General features: G+C 32.6%; 1 pseudogene; it reads left to right on the top strand.

The window, feature by feature from the left end:
* The window catches only part of LOC106473769, a 77578-nt pseudogene that overhangs the window by 52031 nt on the left and 11040 nt on the right, over positions 1–14507 (top strand).

The following is a 14507-nucleotide window of genomic DNA, read 5'->3' as shown; positions in this document are numbered from 1 at the left end:
TATCAATTCCTGTGAATATGACTGAAAAATTTCATTTTTTCTGAAAAGGTGGTGTCTATTTACTTGTGGCCACGCTGTGTATATATTGTAGAGTATTGCATCTGACATGATTCTACACTTACTCATGCGAAAAAGAAACCAGTAAGAGACTCAAATGGAAAGAATAGTAACCATAGGTAATGTTGCCTGATGGTAACGTTCCTTCGTTTTCTACCACTACCTTAGTTCAATAGACGAGATAAGTAATACAGGGTAGAGGGAAATCAGGGTTTTATATCCGTGATCATTATAATACTGTGAATTCCTTTCAAAATATTATTAAGAAACTATTGTTCGCCATCTTTAGGCGTTTAATATTGCAACAAGAGAGTATTCTATTTAATAAATATTTACAAACACTACTCATCAAATCCTATCCTTCGTTGATTTTTAATCTTTTTTGTATCGGCATTTACAGATGATAAAGGATCTAACACGAATAATTAAAGTTAATGGGAAGTGAGATTAATTGGTAGTAAAGAAAGTCGATATCGATATTAATTATTAGAGAAATCCAAATGAAACCAAACATCTGAACGTAGTCGATACGTGATAAAAGGGAATGCGGTTTTTTTCCGTTATGGATGTGCGCAAGTCGCGTTTTAATTAGTTCTGATTATTACGATAGCTTAAAAGCTTATTCTTGAAAAAAAAAGGTTCGGACTATTTTCTTTAATATGATAAAACATGAGAACATTTCTTAAGAAATTCATCCAAACGTTATTCAACTATTTTGAATTCCTTGGTTGATATCTATTTTTTAAAATGTGATTATTTCCTTGTTTTAAGCACAAAGCTGCATCGCATGCTATCTTTACTGTGCCCACCGCTGGTACTGAACACAGAATTTTGTCATTATAAGACATCAAGCTTACCGCTGAGCCACCCGCAAGGGGCTGTTTAAACGATCAGTTTTAGCTTAAATATCATTTTATCTTTGTTTAACATTAGAGTTATCGATACAGAGTCCATCGGCTTTGGCCTGGTATGGCCAGGTGGTTAGGGCGCTCGACTCACAATTTGTGGGTAGCGGGTTCGAATCCCCGTCACATCAAACATGCTCGTCCTTTCGGCCGTGGGAGCGTTATGATTTGACGGTCAATACAACTATTCGTTGGTAAAAGAGTAGCCCAAGAGTTGGCGGTGGGTGGTGCTGACTAGCTGCCTTTCCTCTAGTCTTACACTGCTAAATTAGGGACGGCTAGCGCAGATAGTCCTCATGTAGCTTTGCGCAAAATTCATAACAAACAAACAAACTATCAGCTTTTTTTAAGCACGTTTTTCTGCACTATTTTTGCATCTAATTACTTGTAAGTCCATGACTTTGTTGATTCAAGGTCCATATTAACACATGAGCCTCATGCACAAAAAATAAAAAAGTTAACATGAATATCGCAATTATTTTCACTAATTACTGCTAGGGTCCTCTATGTATTTTACCTTGAAAATGAGTGATTTCACCGATTATATTTGGTCAGTACTTTACACTTAATGTTATAACAGGAAAAAACTCAGTAATAACTTAATGAGGTGCAATATACTAATACCAGCGGTAGGGAATGTTACAAAAATAAAAACAAACCAGTATTTGAGGTCTAATATAACCAATATGATATGTAACGTCGTTTAAATCAAACCAAAAACAGCATAAAACTTCACTTTTCAGGACGTATTCGTTGATCGTTTCATTAAAAAAAGTGTTTCCTTTTTTGTTTTTTTTCAATTGCGAAGAATATCTCCAACAGGAGCGAATTAACAGCTACAACGAAAATTTTTGACAGTCTAAATGGACGCTACACAGCTACGTGGTAATTCTATCCACGTCGCAAGAACAAATAAAAACAAATTAGCCCATCATGTGACTTTTAACTTATTACATTCAGGGATTAGTCATTCATTGGTTTGTTTTGTTGTTCTTTGGTTTGTAATTAAACACAAAGATACACAATGGGCTATCTGTGATCTGCCCACCACAGGTATTGAAACCCGGATTTTAGCGTTGAAAATCCGCAGACATTTGTTGTTTGCTTTTGGTCTCCAAGTAAACTCACATATTAATAGGCGAGGAAATCAATAATACCCACCAAGTGAAGTCTAAGATTAATGAGCGAAAAGATATTTTTTAAACCATTGATTCTCTTATTTTCAGTCAATTGGATAAGTGTATTTACTATAATGAATTTTTCTGCATACATAAATACTTGTTGGCTACAGTGAAGTGTTCTACATAAAAGAAAAATACATTTTTTTATTTGTTTGTAAGCAAGAAAACTGTTTAGAGTGATAAATTCAAAGGTTTAACGTAGTTTTAATAAGCAAATCGAACGTTCTTTGTTTTTGTGTTTAGAGTGTAAAGTGCCCATAAAAGTCAGTGACGGAGACTATCCAATGAGAACAGTAAACCCCTGTAATACCGTGTGACAGACAGGCATGAAATAAAAGCTTCTTGTATATGTCATTACAGCGTATCACATAAGAAACATATACTCATCAAATTTCCAATACAAAAAGAAAAAAAAAATCTTCTTTTACCTTAAAATGCTTTTAAAGGTTTTTCTCAACATAGAACAGAGTAAACGACAACTTATAAAGAGATGACATACACCTTAATTTCCTCAGGTAACGCTAAACCTAGACTTTTGTTGTTCATTTTTATCTCCAAAACCATATTTCCGTACTTTGAGCAGAACAATCCGCTTGCTAAAACAATACTTTTATTTTATCATCCTATCTGTTTTTGAGTTATCTTCCTTACCTGTTGCTCAGTCACCAAACAAAGCTGTTGTTCATTTCTCGTCTTTGTCTGTTGCTGGGTTATCGTTCATTTTTGAAATAATTGATTTGAAACCACAACTTTTCATTTTTTATAACATGTTAAAACTAGCTCGTGTGGCAAGTTTGGATTATTAACATTTGTCTAGCCATTGTGTAGAAAGCAAAATAAAAAAGACAAAACCCAACATGCTATATACTCTACAGTGGTTAATGGCGTCGATGATAATAACACTTTCTTGAAAGTTCTTTTAAATTTTTCCCAAATTTATTACGTCTTTAGTAAAAAAAGCTTAGAAAAGAGCTTGATGCAACACATAACAAAACATTCTTGAGAACTCTGTAGCAACCAGGCATCTGTTTCTTAGGAATGGGTTGATTCAAATCTGCAATGGAATGTCTCTCAGTATGGAGGAATCAAAGACATCAGGATGAACCCGAAGTTTCTATGGAAACCGGATGTTCTCATGTACAACAGGTAACAAAAATGCATTTAATATCATTTATACTTTTTTTTACCAAAACAGTTAGGAATTCTTTCATATTGTAGCATTCAAGAATCGTATAAGCAAACAAAGAGGTGGAAAAAGTATGCTTAGTATTAGAACTCTTAAAAATCAATCGTAAAATAAAACAAATGTCGCATTCCATTTTCTTTTACACACCCCTTTATTTATGTATGTATTAAGATTTGCTTGTTGATATATCTGTAAAATGCATATCTCTCTCTGTCTATATTTGCACTGCTATATAAAAGCGCATTTCTCTGCATCTCATTTATTGATTGTTTTTCTATAAATCACCTATGTTTTTATTTTTTCTTCCTATAAAACAAAAATCCCGTAACTACGAAACGCTTATTAGAAAGTTCAAACATTCTATAGTTGGTAGTAGTATTTTTTATTACAAGCACTTCTTGTGATAAATCAAGATTAGTAATATCTGTAGACCAGAGAAATAAATGGAATAAAACGTACTAACGATGGCGATATATAGTCATAACTAATCAGTACAAACAACACAGGTTATCATGCTATAAACGTGTGACAGGGGTATGAAAAAAAAGCATGTTTCTAGCCAATACAAAAGCCTTACTTATTAATTTATTTGTTATTTGATTCAGATAATTATTTTCGTTTCGAAGTTATTGTCAGAACTAGTTGAGAATTTATCTCAGAAAGTTCGATTTTACTGATTCCATAATTTCAATAAAAATCTCCATTCCACGGGCTTAGAAGGCATTAAATGAATAAAAACAATGAAAAAATCGCTTGCAATTTTATTATTTGAAGAGCTCTGGTTTTTCTCTGGATCCATTTTACGGAAACTGTGTGATTATAATCCACCCTTTTGTACGCATCCAATATTTTTGTTCGAAAACAACATATTAATCTTATCAACGAGCTGTTATAAGTAATTTCCAAATTATATTTTTAAAAACGCCAGGAATTAAGTGCTATAAACCGGTTATGGATACTAAACGTTTGGAAATTTCGTGTAGGAAGCCATGTAGCATTTGGTAACAAGTTATTCAACAAATTTAGCAGCTAAAACCTAAGAACAGTAAATACGTAAAAAAAATACTGTCCATAAAGTCAACACAAAATTATAACAGTGCAAAACTAATTACTGGGAGATATTGAAGAGATGGATGAATTTATACTTACTAGAAAAGAAAGTATTTCGTGGAACTATATTCGTGACATTCTCTATGTACTGTTTACGACCTACTTGGCACTCGAGCTTTTCATAAATTTTCAGAAAATGCATATTTTTACATGTTCATTTCTGCATTTTGAACAAAAAAAAATCATAAATTAGTCCAATTTTAGCTCTTAGACATCTGGTGCTGTGAAATTAATTTTTCTGCTTTCATAATTGTCTTTCAATTTTAATTAGCACTGTTCATCTTTTATTTGTACACGTTCTTCTTTTATAGACTAAGCCATCTACGAAAATTAGTTCACTAATAATTATAATTGTTTTGTACCATGAAAAGAGAACTGGGATACTTCATATATTTCTATATGGTTGATAAGAAAATATTATCAATGAATGAAATGACATAATATTTTCACTTAATTTATATCGTGTTATTTGAAAGAAAAAACAAAAAACTGGTACTTGAGTTATTTCTTCAGATGATAACAAATGAAATTTTAACAAAGAATGTGATTGTTCTTATTGCATTAGAGAAAGAAATAACGTTAAATATACGTTTTCTCTGATTGTTTATCAGTTTCTGTTTTGTTGTCGCTTTCTTGCCATCCATTGTAACTGTTCTTTGATCTAAAATCTTTACCGCTTTCTTTAACATTGGAAACTTTTTAAACCACACTTTAAATAAATGAAGTGATAAACTTCTATTGCAACTATAGTAAGATTTTAAAGATTGAATTTGCATAACGTAAAGGTATTGTGTTCTCTATTGGAGTTATTTCTGTACTTTTTCGCGAATCAACCATTTGATCCATAGGAAGGTTTTGCTTTTTATAGTTTTTGTTTTTCAAATTGTCTAATATTGTGTTATATTAATAATACACCTACTTTTAATAAAGTGGTAGCATTGTCATTATATTCTTAAACACAACTTTATATCAAAATATCCTAAATCGAGCCATGAAAATTATTTACTGTTTATTTATGTTGATGGTAAGTCATTGCCTAAAGATGGCGTACGTAATTTATTTAATTTCAATGCTCGCTGTTATCACATCAGTAATTCAGTCTAGAAACGAATCTTCCTATGGTTTCAGTGCTGACGAAAGAATCGACAGTACAATTCCCAACCAACGTGGTTGTGCAACACAATGGAACCTGCACCTATATCCCTCCAGGGATTTTCAAAAGCACGTGTAAGATTGATATTAAGTGGTTTCCGTTTGATGATCAGAAATGCATAATGAAATTTGGGTCCTGGACTTATGATGGACAAGCTCTGGACCTTCGACTTCCTAGCGAAGAGGCAGACATGTCTACCTATATTGATAATGGAGAGTGGATTCTATTAGGTCAGTTACAGAAACTCACAACCGCATTATCTTTAATTCATTTAGTTGTTGCTCTTTTAACTTATTTTAGTTAATAGATATTAAAGTTAAAATGAGGAAGGACATGGCTTAGTGTTTAAGGTGTCGGAGTGTGAATCCGAGGATTCATGATTCGTCCTTTTGCCGCTCCTAACTTTGGTATTATTGGTGCGTAATAAGAGTGAGAGTCAAATTTCCATATTCTATTATAGTAGCCCAAGAGTTGACTATGGGTGTTGTTCCCTAGCTGCTTTCCCTTTAGTTTTTCAGCTCAAAATTATGTACGACTAGCGCAGATATTCCTTGCATAGCTTTGCACGATTATCTAAAGTAAGCAAACGCATATTTAGTACATCCTGGTTTCTTTAGCTAGTCAGGTGAGACTTTCATGTTTACATAGAATTTACAAACATTTTCGCACATACACATATTTCTAGTCATATGTATAGTTTTGACAGAACACATTGTACAAAACGTGGACAATAAACTTTTCCACTGGCTGGTCAGGTGATATATGAATATATATATCTTCTCTCATTTTTCGATGGGAATGACCATCACTGACATGGATAATGTCTCTCCCTAAGCGACTCGCAATCTGAGGGTCGCGGGTTCGAGTCCCCGTCACACCAAACATGCTTGCCCTTTCAGCCGTGGGGGTGTTATAATGTGACGGTCAATCCCACTATTCGTTGGTAAAAGAATAGCCCAAGGGTTGGCGGTGGGTGGTGATGACTAGCTGCCCTCCCTCTAGTCTTACACGGCTCGCGCAGATAGCCCTCGTGTAGCTTTGCGCGAAATTCAAAAACAAACAAACAAACAAACTCTCCCTAAGAGGGGTGAAATTATAGCATCTTGTATATAATGCTATGTTTTCTCAGTCTGGAAAAAAAAAGAATAACTACAAAATATCTTCCTGTCTCAAGTGTCAGCACAACCTATTCAATCTGTGGAAATTTTTCTTTGGTAGGTTTTTGAAATAAATATGTTTTTATACTTTTAATGGCTGGAGACGGCTTGAATGGGTAATGAAGAAAAACTTTAATATAAGTTTAACATAACAGCTGATGATGGCAAAACCTTGTCGAAACGTTGTACATTTGCTGTTATGATAAACTTATATTAAAGTTTTTCTTCATTACCCATTCAAGCCGCCTCCAGCCATTATTAGTCTCAAAGTTGGGTTCTTCGTCATCGAATTCGAGTTTTTATACTTTGTTACGCACTGTATTCGATCTCTTTCTTTAGAATTATTTTTAACTCTGTGATTCGTTTCTTTATTTCCTGGTCAGTTCTCCAGTTACTTGCGGTTATTAACCAGATGTTATATCAGTGCACTTGGGATTTTCACAAGATCAAGGGAAACGTGTGTTTTACATGGAACCTAATTCAAAAATTAAAGACTGTCGCATGCATTCAAGATAATATTTTTTTATCAATATTTTAGATTTGAAGGTCACTCCCTAAACCCACTTGCTGGTTACGGCCTAGTGATTGGGATGCAAGGCTACATATCGGAGGATCCAAAATTCGAGCCCGTAATATGCCATTATACACGATCCACACTTTTAGCTGTTGGCGCGTTATAAAAGTAACAGACATCCTCACTATTCATTTAAGCGTAGCTGTGTAGGCTTTGGGAGCTTCTGATTGATTCCCTTCTCTCGATGAGCAGTTCTAAATTAAGGATGTTTACCCCATGTGTCGCATATGGTGCTGTCCATGTCGAAAATACCTAACGCCTACTCTAAACCTATTATATTTAAAATAAAATTGTGCTTCAGGATAGAAAGTTAATAATTGCAAATTGGCAACTTATAGAAAAAGGGTCTTTCTATAGACACGTGTTTATGATTGTTTGTTAAACTAATCGCAGTCTCTCACAACGAAACATAATCTAATACAATGATAATCTGTAACAAGTTGTCCAAAAGCATTGACATCAGCTTATATTCTAATATTTTCAGTTCGTCTGTCCCACTGAAAACATTACTGTTCACGTTTTTGATTTGGAACCAGAAAATTAAAGCAAAGCATGAGTAAAATTGGATTTTCCAATTGTCACTGTAAATGTGGGAGATGTTTATTCCCTCACCCCTCCTCTAAAATTCTGTCTAGAATTTTCCGAACCTGAATATCTGTAATATTATTATTATTTATAATGATATTTATGAATGTAATTGGAAACTTGAGTTTTAATAAAATATCATAATAATTCATTTGGAAACTATTTTGGCAATGGTCATGGCATACAGACAGACAGGTATAATAAGCGATTATATATTTTTTCTTTGGTAGTGTAGTAGTGACAAATAAGTTATATCAATACACTGTTCCACTTTTTTCAGTTTATTTCTTTTATAATTTTCTCAAAAATACGCAAGAGTTACCTGCTTTTAGCTGTCCCTGATTTTTAAATGATAAAGGCAGCTAGTCAACAGTACTCACAGCCAACTCTTGCGTTATTCTTGCCTGATTGAATAGTGGGATTCGACTTTCAGTCTCATAATGCACCCATGGCCCCAAAGTCCAGATTGGGATTATGCGACTGTGGGTCGCGAACCACGAATCATCGGATTCAAATTGGGGGCCCGCTTAGAACTAGATCTCGCCGTGTCCCACTTTTTAATCAAGTTGTTCTTAAGAAACGTTTAGAAAAATAGCCCATCCCAAAAAATTATCGGTACATTCAACGCTAAAGGTAATACAAATTAGCAATAACTTTGTAGTAGAATATGAATAAAATGCATGGTAATCTAAATAAACATATAACATTTATATATATTAGAAAATTCTATGCAGATGGATACGTAGATAGACATGATTTGTTTGTTTCGACCACACAGATGCAAGAGTGTTTTGTAAAAATTTTATGAAATTAAATACAAATATTTTTTGTTCGTAAGATGCAGTTTAAAACAAGAACAACTTTTTAAAATCCTCCATTTCGGTCCACTCTTAAAATAACTTCGTGGAGAGAACAGAAAAGATTGTTTGATTGACTGCTATAATATGTATACACAAGGATTTATTGAACCCATGTAGGTACCGTCTGTTATATACTGAAAACACTTGTTTCTTACAGGTTTCACGGGAAGACGAAACGTGATCTATTACACGTGTTGTCCAGAGCCCTATGTAGACATCACTTTCACTCTACACATTAGAAGAAGAACACTGTATTACGGATTCAACCTAATAATTCCATGTGTTTTAATATCATCCATGGCATTACTTGGTTTCACTCTTCCTCCGGATTCTGGAGAAAAGCTCACACTTGGTAAGTTTAAAGGAACTGGTGCAAAGCTAAAAAAAAACTGTTTACTTAAGGCACCACGTAAACTGTTTTAAGGTGCTTCTTGTGGTTCGTTTTGGGGCAATGACCGTTACTTATATAAATGCTAAGCGTTGATAAACGGAGGCGTTAAAAAAGTTCTTATTTGTTCAATAATTTCAATGGGCTTGCGCCATAATTGTATTGGAAGTGGAGCTTGATAAACCTTATTACAATGTTTTTATATATACAAATAGAAATCTCATGTTTTGTTTTGTCAAAGAAAGACATATTATATCTATCGGATTATATTAAACCGAAAACAAAATTCGAAAGTTCTTATAATATGCAGAAATAGAAAACAAAATAAGTTATTTTAATCTGCAAAATAATTGATCTGTGTAGTTTTTAGATTCAACAGATATATTAATCAATTATTTTATTTCCAAAAGAAAATGCCATACTAATCAATTATTTTAATACAAAAATAAATGCCCTTTTCATAATGCATCAAGATTTGTAGATGACATTCAGTTTGTTTAATTGTTATTGTTTATGTTGATGGGAAACAACTGTTTAGTAAATCAACTGTTACCTAATTCAACACACTACAAGAGCAAGAAGGGGGCAGATAGGTAGTAGCACCCACAATAAACTCTTGGACTACTCTAGTGTTATTAGATTGTGGGATTTGGCCGTAACTCTTATAAATGCACCCACAGCCCCATAATAAGGAGCACATATACCTGAAGATCCAAAGTTCGACATGCTGGCGACGCTCTAACTTAATTTTATTTACTCATTTATTTTTGTGGTGTCTTTCTGGTGTAAATAGTTCTTCAAGGGCCTGTAAGGTGAGAATTATTCTAAATTAATGAACTATTGCAAAATGACAAAGAAAAACACAAAATATAATGAACTGTTTACTGGTAAATAAAATACTTGATGTTTTGGAAGCACTTTGAATAATGAACTGTTTACTTGTAAATAAAATACTTGATGTTTTGGAAGTACTTTGAAGGATAACTTCCATGTGGCTAAAACAACATGCATGTGTAAGAAAATCTTGAAAACAGCAAGGTTAAATTAGTTCATGAATTTTTGGGTCATGGATATGCTATAAGAGTGACAATCAAATCCAACAATTCGACCAAAGTTGGTGATGAGTGATGTTGACTAGTTGCCCTCCCTCTAGCCTGTCAGTTCAACTTTCGGGAATGCTATGTGCAGATAGCGAATTTCTGAAACAAAACAACTACAAAAAAAAAATCCTCGCTGAGCCGTAAGTTCCAGAATATGCAAATAATTAACACTTCTAAGGCGAACTGTTGAGCAATAGTCAAAAATAAATTTGCTTGTTTGTAAGTAAGCACAAAAGCTACATAATAAGCTATCTGTGTTCTGCCCACCACGTGTATCGAAACCCGGATTCTAGCGTTGTAAGTTCGCAGACATACCGCTGTACCACTGGGGGGCCAAAAATAAGTTTACAGATTTTGTATATTTGTATATTTTGTTATATTGTAAATTATTATTCAAAGACTTACATTAATATATTATTTTTTCCCATGCATTTCTTTACATTCTCTGATAATGCAATTCGTAAGATTCGAATAATCAAGTTTCGTTCTTTTAACCTAGGTTCCTGTTCATCAACTTAAATGTACAAGTTAACAAGAACGTATTATTCTTAGCTTTGTTTAACACAAACCGGAGTATATTGCTGAATATTTCTATTAATGTAAATAAAATAACGACCTATATCTCGAGAACGTATCTTCATCGGATCAATAATTCGCTCTTACAGCTTCATCAGAAGCTATAGATAACCTATAAGATCATTAATCTGGATAGATATGTATGTCATTACTTTATTTACGTTAACTAGAACATATTTTCTGGACTTCAACTGTAATTTTCGCAAAATTGTAACTTTATTTGTTTATTTTTTTAATTTCCGTACAGTTACTAGAGGGCTGTCTGCACTGTATAACTTTATATCTGAGATTCTGTTGGATATAATTCAAATATTGTATAATGATATTTGAGAAATCATAATTTTAGATTTTAGATTTTATTAGTTGTGTTTGTTAAAGTAAGTACAAGAAAAATGCGGCTAAGACATTTTTTCAAATATTTAAAAATATGTAAAGTGTTTTAAAAAAAGCTTTAAGAAAGAGAAATGCTTGGGTTACGCTTTAACCTGGCAATTTTAATTAATTTTGCTTCGCCAATTTTTCATTAAATATGACGTTTATTTGCAAGAGTCTAAACACAAAAGTCACATTTTAGATAACAGCTCCTCGCGATCAACAATGAGTTTGAAATTTTGCACACGGCTTTTTTCACTTAAGCTGTCAATGTGTTAACAGTACACTTGATTCTAACAGGTAACTGATCAATTCATCAGCCTACTAAACCGATTAAGTACTATTGCTAAGACTACTGTAAGAAAACCATTGCTGTATGGTGCAAAAATAAACATATATCTGACTTAGAAAGATAACAATAGCATTTACATGTCTTGACAAGCTCGTGATTTTTTTTTCATAGTGGCTATTGGTAAGGGACGTTTTTTTAGCTTCAAATGTACAGTTAAATAAATTTAACTCGGTTAAATAAATTTATAGCAAAAGTAGAAGCGTTTAATGCATGTTATACTGTATTCCAAACTAAGCACATGTTAAGTTTTAGAACTTAGTATGACCTTTTTGTATAAAAACATATTTGAGAACAACGTCGATTGAATCGTCAAATTTACATAAGTAGATATCTATTGTCTGTATTTACATTATAAAATTCAAGTTCAAATGAAGGAAACATATTACTTACAGCCACATATATTGTTGGCATCAGTTTCCCAACTGATCAGTTATTGCAATGAAATCACTTTGAGTTTTCAATGCATTAACTAGCTTGTATCAAAATTGCATTGTTAGTATGATTCATGTTTGAAAGTACTCTTCTGTGACTATTCTCGAACTCTGATGTACTAATTTATAATAGAATTTTGAATTTATATATTCTAAGTAAGTTTCAAAATTCAGGTGAATGTGACTACAAAAGATGTAAATGGTTTTCTTTTGAGTTGCATATTGAAAGTAAGTACTTGTAAACTTATTATTCCTAGAAATTATACAAAATTAAAACTTCCACTACCTTTTTAACAGTACCAAGGGATATCCCAATCACAATCTAATTTTGCGGGTGGAACATTGCTCCGAAACGACTTGGTGTGTGATTTTTGGAGCTAGTTGCTATCTTAAAAGTTCAGTTGTGCGAGTTTTTTTCAATTCAGTGGAGAACACTGAAAGGTAAAAAGTGTCCCTGTGGCTCTGTGTTATTTAAAAAACATCTTATGGAGATAGAGTTCCATGGAAATGGCTGTCATGTGTATTTATGGTCATAAATCTCCGCAAAGTGGCATTGCAATCTCCATTGTTCGGGAAGCTGACGTGAATCAAATGCATTGGTGCATCCGTGTCACCACAGATCGCAACTACGGCAACATGCCCCTGCAATATCATACTTATTGCAAATCTCCCTCATAAAGTGTGAATAACCCTCTGTTGATATAGGTGTTTTTGATAATTAAACAATAGTTCTCTTGATATAGGTGTTTTTGATAATAAAACAGTAATTCTGTTGATATAAATGTTTTGTGATTAAACAGTAGTTCTGTTGATATTGGTGTTTTTGATAATTAAACAGTAGTTTTGTTAATATAGATGTTTTTGATAATCAAACAGAAGTTTTGTTGGTATAAGTGTTTTTGATAATCAAACAGTAGTTCTGTTGATATAGGTGTTTTTGATAATTAAACAGTAGTTCTGTTGATATAGGTGTTTTTGATAATCAAACAGTAGTTCTGTTGATATAGGTGTCTTTGATAATTAAACAGTAGTTCTGTTGATATAGGTGTTTTTGATAATCAAACAGTAGTTCTGTTGATATAAATGTTTTTGATAATTAAACAGTAGTTCTGTTGATATAGGTGTTTTTGATAATTAAACAGTAGTTCTGTTGATATAGGTGTTTTTGATAATTTAACAGTAGTTCTCTTGGTATAGGTGTTTTTGATAATTAAACAATAGTTTTGTTGATTTTAATCATCAAGAACATCTATATCAACAGAACTACTGTTTTATTATCAAAAACACCTATATCAAGGGAACTACTGTTAAATTATCAAAAACACCGATATCAACAGAACTGCTGTTTGATTATCAAAAATACCTATATCAACAGAACTACTGTTTGATTATCAAAAACATTTATATCAACAAAACTACTGTTTAATTATCAAAAACACCTATCAGTAGTTCTGTTGATATTGGTGTTTTTGATAATTAAACAGTAGTTCTGTTGATATTGGTGTTTTTTGATAATTAAGCAGTAGTTCTCTTGGTATCGGTGTTTTTGATAATTAAAGAATAGTTTTGTTGATATAGGTGTTTTTGATAATTAAACAGTAGTTTTGTTGATATAGGTGTTTTTGATAATTAAACAGTAGTTTTGTTGATATAGGTGTTTTTGATAATCAAACAGTAGTTCTGTTGATATAGGTGTTTTTGATAATTAAACAGTAGTTTTGTTGATATAGGTGTCTTTAATAAATCACCGAGAATCTTCATTTCGAATATGAAGGTTTCCTTAACCTACATAAAAACATATAATTTTTAGTGACTCGGATAATGCAGATTTTGTAATAAACTGAAATGTTTTATTTTTAATGCAGACGTTTCAGTTATGAGGTTTAAACATATTGGTTTCAACAGCATTATTTACTAATTGTTTTAAATATTTGATACGTAGTATTACTTAAATTTAAAAACAATAATATTACAGACGTTTTTATAGAAGTCTCAAACATAGTTATAGGAAAAATGCGTTTTATTAATATATGATACATACGGGTTCGATTCCCCATCCCACTAAACATGCTCGCCTTTTTAGCCGTTGGGGCGTTATAATGTAACGGTCAATCTCACTATTCGTTGTTAAAAGAGTAGCCTTCTTGTGTTTCACTGCTAAATCAGGCACGGCTAGCGCAGATGGCCCTCGTGTAGCTTTGCGCGAAATTCAAATCAAACATTTTTTTTACTTTATTTTTTCATTAAAAGTATCAACCTTCCCACAATTAGTTTTAGATGATAAATTACAGTTTTATTACCTATGTCGTAATTTTTAAGTTCTTTGCAAGTAGAGAATAAATCTGATAAACGTTGTGCGTTTTTGCAGCTTTCTTCATTATGAGGGAGTGAATATTACTGTTCTCAGGTTGTAGTTTTCTACTCTTATTTCTCTGTTTTTTTCTATGTAACGTTTGCTTTTGTTGTTTGGCCTAGTTGCATAGGTTTTAAAAAATCGACCAAGGTAAAGAGATACTGTTG

Source organism: Limulus polyphemus, unplaced genomic scaffold (genome assembly GCF_000517525.1).
Source record: "Limulus polyphemus unplaced genomic scaffold, Limulus_polyphemus-2.1.2 Scaffold134, whole genome shotgun sequence".
Classification (NCBI taxonomy): domain Eukaryota; kingdom Metazoa; phylum Arthropoda; class Merostomata; order Xiphosura; family Limulidae; genus Limulus; species Limulus polyphemus.
The sequence above is the reverse complement of the archived record's forward strand: the minus strand, read 5'-3'. Positions and strand labels throughout refer to the sequence as shown.